The 9019-nt window shown below is 38.2% G+C and overlaps 1 protein-coding gene across 3 annotated transcripts in view; it reads right to left on the bottom strand.

Annotated features, from left to right (window-relative positions):
* The window catches only part of LOC108629774 (coiled-coil domain-containing protein 137), a 58342-nt gene that overhangs the window by 31714 nt on the left and 17609 nt on the right, over positions 1 to 9019 (bottom strand). The window lies entirely within an intron of this gene.

Genomic DNA, 9019 nt, shown 5'->3' with positions numbered 1-9019 from the left:
TTTATAATTAGACTATAGTTAAGTGAATTAAAATCAGACATGATTGATCGATTGTCAACTTGATCCAATTGTCAATCTATTCTAGAACGTAATAAAAATTCCGAAACGGAAACGGTGGTTCAATATTGAATCGTTTCACTCTCGCAACTAAAGACGCGACGAATGAAGCGAGTCCGAATCGACTTAAAACTTGAGCAGCGATTTACGAGCGTCGTTCCGTGTTTAATCGCGTGTTTTACGTCCTCTCGTCGCATCCGAGTTGCTGCGGATCCGTTTCGGCCGATGCACGGGTCAAAAGCGCAAGTCCAATTAGTCATCTCCTCAGTTTCCTCGCTTCGCGATCCTCGACATACTCAATTTGATATAGGGCACGCGCACCTTATGCCTTTTATCTAACGCAAATGATCCGATTATGCGCTTGTTTTATGTGTGTTGTAAAACGAATGGTGCTTAGCTATCTTAATTGAGACTATTTATAAATCAGCTTGTCTATAAACATTCATATTAAATTGATATCCATTCTTTACGTGCAATTAACTGTCCAGTTTAATGTCTAATGCTAAAAGTGACTGACAAGCAATCAGTAAAAACTTAGGGTGTTCTGGTTTCACTTTGCTTGGAAACCGATCAGAATTCATTGTCCCAAGAAAGGAGCAAACATCCGGGCAAGAAAGGGCGGCTATATATGTATACATATATATATATAATTTGACTTTCATTGGCCGGGAAAAAGGGTGCCGGCGAGCGGAATATCGACGACTTTCAAATTCGGCCGCCGCTAATAACGAGGAGAGACCGGCTGGATTGGCTCTCGAAGGAGCAGCGTTTATTTACCAGACGCGGCGCGGAAAAGAGAGCCGATCGCTTTCAGAAACGCGAGCATCGGCTCCGGAGAAGGTTTGCTCGGCGTCAACACGAAGGGCACCTCTTCTTCGCCTAGAGAACGCGAAAAAGGAGAGCCAGCGAGTAGAGTAAATTGTGAAAAATTGATGAACCGCTTCTCGGGATTTCGATGGGTAACCCCTTTACTGCCAAATTAATTAACGATTTTAGACTTCCTACAATTTAATGGCGAAATGGATGCTCAATGAATTTCTGTAAGCCACGTAAAGTCTGATATGCAGTCTCTAATGTTCTAATGTTCTCTAATATACTCTCTTCTCTAGTATTTTCTAATTTATTAAAACGCAAACCCTTAAGTACCTCGATTTTCAAATAAATGGACTTAGGCCACTTTCAAAATAAACGACTCTTATTAAGATATTTAAGAACAAAGCGATCTACCTAGTGTCAGATTTTCAAATGCTCTGATATGTTACATCAGTCAAGAATTAATAATGAAGAATTTAGCAAAATAGGAAGTGGAGACAAGTCCACATTTCTTGGTCCCAAGGCTAAGATAAAAAATTATTATTACTACTGTTATTATTATCATTATTATTGAAATACCTTATAGAAAATGGAAAACCTCAAATATATCCCTACTTCATTTTTAGATACTTTGAATATTCCTTCACTGCTTTATAAAACACTATTCACCGTGCATGTTGTATTTTACAAGGACGTCACCTTACTGAACAGCTAATTAGTACCAGTTGCATCCCTTTGTCTCATTTAGTCAGCGATAAAGCCGCGGCAGGAATGGCCGCGATAACGCGACACGCGTTGTCAATTTTAATTACCGTTTAACAAGCGCTATCTGCTGTTGACGAACCTGTTTACAAATTATCACCTCAATTTCTGGATACCTCTTTACGCAACCGGAAATTGTTCCACGAAAACGACGCCTTTGCGTTACCGCGCGGTTCACGTCGATTCGACGCGACGGTCGAAATGGAAATACGTTTTCGTTTTGCCGTTCGACGCGATTGTTCCGTTTTACGGGCAGTTAAAAAATCGTTATTTTACTTTCTATCCCGTCTCCTTACTCGCTCTCCGAGGGTTTTAAAGAGTTTTAGTACCCGTGTCTAATTGTCTGCAGCCGGGGAGCGACGACGGTGTGAAAATAGTATATTCGAACCTGAAACGGTGCGCAACGCGATAAAATAGTTTTGGCCTCCGGTGTATTTTCCTCTATGACAAATCGCGGTACCTTCGCGCATACAGCCGAGTTCGAGTCATGTAACCACCCAGTTTACTTGGAACCCAGACCGATTCCACTTCTGCGAGTAGAGCTTGGCACGCGTTGCCCAAATATTTAGCAACGGTAAGTGCCGAGAGAGTTCTTACATAATAAATTGCGATATACACATACGAGTCAATAATCGATCACATGAACGTCACGAAATAAATAAAGATACTACAGATTTTTACATGCTACACAATAGAAATCTGGAATGACAAGGAGTACATATAATACGCTATTTTAATCAACTACCCACTTTTATCTTTTTGTATCTTTTTAGTAAAATCTGATTCTGCACCAAAATCCACATTCAAACAATTCTTTAATCACTTAACAGTAGAAAAAACTGGACAGTAACAGTATAAATCATAGAGTGTAATAATAATTAAGAGAATACAAATGTACACCAGAAATTTGGAATATGAAGAAATACACGTAATGCATTCTTTTAATAAACCACCCACTTTCATTTTTTATACCTGTTTAATAATTCTGATCTGATTCTGCACCAGAAACCACCGTTTGCTCACTACTCATTTAAATAATTATCAGTCACTCAACAACAGAAGAAACTCTACATCAATAATTAATTACCTAACTTATTTAGAATTCCGCAATGAACATTGTGTGCTCAGAGATGTAGCAGACAATTAGAAGCCTCATTAAATAAAAGAAAGATTGAATTGAAGACGTTCGAAGGGTCATCTAATTTTACGACGACTCTTTAATTACCGTCCATTAAAATTCGCGTAAAAAGATAACTGGCTGGACAATGAGATTTACGATTGGCCTACTATCATCGAGAGAATGACGTTTTAAGGCCGGTCGTGGAATTAATTAAAACCGCGCGACATTGATCACAAAATTTGTATTCAGACGATAAATCAATAAGAATTACCATTTAATTCCATATAATTATTTCCTGATTGAATTTTCTATACATTTACACGAACACAGTGGTCGTTCAATGGATTCATTATGTTTGTCAAACCAAAATTCATTTCTCAAGCCTCTGTAAATTAATAAATATTAAAGACAGTCCTTATCATTTTCCAAATGAATTTTAAATACAAATATTTTTGTGCATTTAAACAGCTACTCAACTTTTATAAACAAACTGTAATCTAACATGAATAGAGCCCCATTGATAACAAATCTTATGGATCCAACTATATAGATAATGAATATTATCTTAAACAGAAGAAATAGAGGTTGTTATCGTACATCGAGAATTTCTTATTGTGACCAAACGTTTGACAATGGACACCGATGAATAACAGTAGATATCGATAATGGCACATTATCTTAAACAAATTTAGACCAACGAACTTTATACAACTCAGTACTTATCTGAAGTAACGAGTCTCAATAGCGAGCGCCAGAGTCAGATACTTCGAACTTTCTATTTTTTCGTTATTCATTTAGTAGTTCATATGTCATTTTTACATCTATAAATAAACGCAGTAGGTGTGTATGCATACGAAGACTTAAATAAAAGAAATGTGTAATGCATATATGAATAGCAAAATATGAAAATTGAAATATAACAAGTGTAATATGGATGAGAAAATACAATGTATCGATGATAAAATTTAATGCACGTCTGCATAATGAATTGAATGTATGCAAACGTACACAAATCATGTGCAAATGCTTGTATTAATCTCGGCAGCCGGCTTAAATGATATTCAATTCCACGTAACAAGGTTGAACTGCATTTGGCGACAGGTGAACGAGATTTTCCTGACCGAAGTGAAAGGTAAACGGGGGAAAAAAGCCGAGTTCCTTGCTTCGCTGACTGATAAAACGGCGCACCCCGCTCGGTCGACGTTCACGCACAATTTTATTGCGAATCGATTTGAACATCTTCGCCGCGATAAGATAATACGATTGCGATCGGAGACGCGACAGGAAAAAAACAGTAGCGTTTGTTGGAATTCGTCCAAACGGTGGGAGTGAATCAACGAACGCGACCGAGGCGAAGTGAATTGGCGAGACTCTATTCGATTGAATATACATCCTTTTTTATTTATATTGAATTCATTGCGAATTTGAGAAATGAAGAATGAAGTATTCGAAATTATCGTTTATTAATCGTTTGTATCATATAACGTATGAGAAACAATTCTATGTCCAAATTGTACTATATCACGTATAAAAAGAAATTTATTTTCATACACAATTGCCTAACAGTAAAATTTACTTTCATACTATCATTCGATAATTATGTGTATTATACAGATTGATATATTAATGCAGTTTATGATACCAGCCCGGTTTAACTTTAATAGAGTGGTTTGTACAATTTCTGACAAAATCCAAGTAGAAATATTATATTTGAATTGTAAAACCGTAATCGATAATTCACCGATATTTATCGTTTCAGCTGGAATTTATGTATCTATCCTAGGGACGGACACGGAGCGTGAATTTAACAAAATTCGTGCTCCCGAACGTGTGTTCTTTTTTTAGCGAAGATAGAAGAGTTTTCAGAAGCAGCTGCTTCCACGGCGGAACGTCCGAGCGAGGGAGACCGTTTTCCCCGGTATCTCCTCTCGCCTAGATTAAATTAAGCGTCACCGGTGCCGGGTAACACCGGTGTGTGCGTTCAGAATATTTCTCTCGTTATCAGCCGTGTCCCGGCCGAAGACAGCTACGCTAAGATTTACGAATCCGTTCGCGATTTAACGCGACTACACTCGGGGAATTGCGTTGTTACCGCGTGTCACGTTGCATTCGGAAACGAATTTCTTACGAGCTCCCCGAACACAGCGAAATTACAATGCGTTATCTGATCATCGCAGCCGGCAGTAAGTAGTTTTAAAGCAATTGGGAACACGGAGATAAAAAGGGGATCCGCAGATTATTGCCGGAAACGAATGAGAAATTAGTTGACAATTACTTCAGAGTCTGTTGTAACGCAATGTGAAAATACTTATTCTACAGAGTCGAAAGAATTTATTTATAGCCTCCTATATCCTCTTAAATCTGTTTTATTTAGTGCAAATAAATTAATAAGAATTCTTATCTGAAATAACAATTCGTTTATTGTATCATAGAATATTTTTATATATTTGGTTAAAATTCAAGAATTCAATAAAGAGGTCTAAGGGGACGTGAATTTTGATTTATTAATAACCAAGACCAAACCGTACAGACAAACTATGCTGCATAATAAATAAATTCAAATTAAATATTCCAATTCACCATACAGTTTCTACTCACTGGATTAAAATTGAAAATTACAGAAAAAGAAGGCAGTGAGCAGAAACTGACGAGACACTTACTATAATGCAGTTTTCATTTAATGTCAAAAGAATAATAATTGTAGAAAGTGACTATTACGAAAGAATGTTTAGAAAATAGGATCAACGAGATGAAATGAAGTTCGTGCGGATATCTTGATCCTTAATCCCAGTCTAGAGGATAAACCCGGTGAGATACAATCCCGCTGTCCAAATACCGGAGAACGTCGTCGTTGCCCCGCGAAACATCATTTAACACGGCAAGCATCGGGTCAAGGGTCGGAAGCACGCTGCGAAGATCGTTTCCGGGAGACGCGTTTCATCGACGACCGTCGCTGGTACGGTGGCGAAATAAATTTATCAGTTCAGGCGGTACACGGAAAGGGAAATCGCCATGCGCTCGCCTTGTCGGGCACGTATTCTCGCTGCTGCGCGGTTACGCCCTCGAACGCAGTTATATCTCCATTTAGTCGAGGATAACACCCCTTGGCCTGGCCGTGTTCCTACGTTTGATTAGATCCCGAGCTGTCCGCCCGCGGTGGGCGACGATATTAAGACGAACAAGCGTGGAAACGCAGGGAACGCTACGGTGAAACCCGAGACAAACTGAGATTGCGTGCAACGAATAAAAAATAAATTCTACAGAAAGAAAATCTACTGTTAGGATTCAAACACCTCGTACGTGGTGTTATATAGAATTGGTGTATTTATATGGTGACTCGGTTAATACTTCTGCAGATTGGAATATTTAACCCCGAACTCAAATTGTTAAGTTCAATTTAATTATTTTACTTTGTCTTCTAGTTTTTCTTATTTTTGCCGGTGATCTTTGAAGACTCCTTTTTCAGATAAAAAATGATTTAAGTTACTTTAATTGTTTTCATTTCTATATTTCTCTTTTCTCTTTGCCGTTTGTATTGTATTTTACAATAAATTTATTATCATTGTTTATTTATTATTATTCATTATATCATTGCATATCATTTATTATATTGTGACAGTCAATTGAATGACAGTGTGCTTTCAATCTCTATAAGCAAATTTTTGATCACGGGTTCAAATTAATGTCAGCTGCCAAAGATTATCAGAAAGAAATTGTCAATAAATTGTGAAACGAATTATCAAAAAAGAGAGAGACCGAACTATGTATGTAATTATAGACTCCCTGAACCCACGTTCCGGCGATTAACTCTTATCTCGTCCACCTGACAGAAATGTTAATAAGACCGACTTCCGTATATAATCCACGTACACGAAAGGTGCGGTCACGATACAAACGACAGACGGGAAAAGAGGAAAAACGAGCGAATCTCCAGCGATAGCAGATAGAGCGTAGATAGCAGTAGCAGCGTATTCGCTGCGGAATCTTATTAAAATGTTTACCAGCCGATAAATCTGGGATCATGCAAGATGTTTAAACTCCGTAGCGACGAATCGGCGAATGAAAGAAGGAAACGAACGAACAAATTGTTGGATTAATCGTTTTGACAAAAAAAAAGTGGAAATTGCAGAGGATATGAGTTTCATTACGCGAAGACTCGTCTTATCCCGGTGCACCTTTGTATTTTTTCCAAAAAGAAAAGGAACTCCAGCGCGGAGAGCCTGGGAATTCGAACGAATTTCTCGGCGCACGATGGAAATTAATCTTGCTTATTCCACTTCTCTTCTATTTTTTTCCTCTCTCTCTCTTTCTTCACTTTTTAGTTATATTTTCCTTTGCACGCGGGTGTAACGCGAGAATTTTCAAAGTCCATGTCCACAGCAGCGGCGCGAGCTGTAAATTTCTTTCGAAGTCCGGCGGAAAGTTTCCGAATTGATTTAAACCATCGCATTCCCCGCCCGAGTTAAGAAACTTGTTCGCGCCCTCGTTCTCTCTAGGAAAAAATATTTCAATGACGACGCAAACTAACCCGAAGTAACCCTTCACGATGAGATTCTATATAATCCTTAATTATCATTTGTCCTATGAATTTTCAAGCCTGTTCGCAGTTTGCCAAGTGAACTTATAATAAACGTATTCTGAACCGAAGGACGTCCTTTTACGTAGGAGCTTATCAGAGAGGTTCGCCGTTTTGCAATTAATTCACGAATGTAGGACGTGTTACCTCAATCAGATTTTCATCTTTCCCAGCCGAAAGAGGACAAAGCGCGCCGAGGCATTGTCCGCAAACTCCGCCAAAGAGTCGTACGTAAAAAGCGAAGAAGAAGAAGAAGAAGGAGAAGAAGAAGAAGAAGAAGAGGAGTAGAAAACGATGACGAAGTTGGTCAAAAAGAAACTCGTCGCCACTTGCAATCCGACGAGGGGAATTCCTGTTCCGTGGGAAACCTCATTTATTCGGGGCAACTTTTCCAATATTGAGATGAACGAGCCTTGATACACCTGCATCCGAGTCGAAATTTGCGGCAGCCCTTGGCGAGCTCGAAGGATAAAAACGAGGGAGGCGAGGACTTAAAAGCCGGCCCGGGCTCGCAACGATAAGAAGAATAGCGGAACTTTCAGAAACTGTTCCACTGATCATCGGCCCTGTTTCACAACTACAAGACCCCTTTTAAGGGATACTCGAAACCAACCGCGTTTCCATATTTTTTCCACCTTTCTCTGCAATAAAACTTTCAAACATTCCTCAACATCAGGACTTCATACGTGCTTCTATGTTTCTCCTGTAGCATAAAAATTAAGATTTGCAAACATGTTTTCAAGATTTCAATGCGTACTTGATTGAAATTCTATGCAAATTGAATGCAGGTATAACTTAAGTCAAAACCAATTCTTGTCTCTTATATTTATTGCAATTATTTCATGATCAGATATTAAAACATATTTAATCGAGATAATATGATTGATAAGACGTCCCATTCTTTTTATACTAATTAATGGAAATTACCTTTTGCCACAGCTAAAGCTTATTACACAAAACATACATTATAATAAAAATATTATACATATATATCAAACAATATAATAATAGTAAATAATTCGTAAACGACTGAATCCACTTAAAACGCTTTATCATCTGACCACATAATTGAAACCGTTCCCTCGTTCGCTGCTAGCGATAGACTGAAACTTTTAATGCGACAACATTCGGATAAAAGTTGGCAAGAAATAAAACTGCGGCGACGGTATCCGACGGGCGTGATTGAAAAAAAGTTGTCCGCCGACTTTACGAGCGCGTTTGCATGATTGCATCACGGTACGTAGGTACGTATTTACGTCTCGATTACGTTCACGTAAGAGGAGTAATATGTCTCACTTACGACCGTGTAAGACACGTATCCCCTTGATTGTCATCTATCCTGTGCACCCACACGGTCCGATATTAACACGAAGCGCGACGCCAATTTACATGTTAACCCTTCGTGACCCTTCCATTTTTTCCTGTCCTCATCTTTCATTGAGGAGTAATTATTTTTATTGAACATGAATCAATGCCATCGGATATGAAATATGGTCTTCAATTTTATATTAGGCTACCAATATAACATAAAAAGCTAACAATTTGTGTATCAACCTTCCCACTTTGAATCATTTTGTTAAAATAAGAATAGTAATTATTATTCTAAAACAAGAAGTATGTATTAAACTGTATTAACATTGACATCCATTGCACACAGATAATAAATAATACCTTCCCCACCATTGCATCCA

Source organism: Ceratina calcarata, unplaced genomic scaffold, assembly GCF_001652005.2.
Source record: "Ceratina calcarata isolate Rehan_Ccalc_2016 unplaced genomic scaffold, ASM165200v1 scaffold586.2, whole genome shotgun sequence".
Lineage (NCBI taxonomy): Eukaryota > Metazoa > Arthropoda > Insecta > Hymenoptera > Apidae > Ceratina > Ceratina calcarata.
This window is presented reverse-complemented; position numbering and strand designations above follow the sequence as displayed.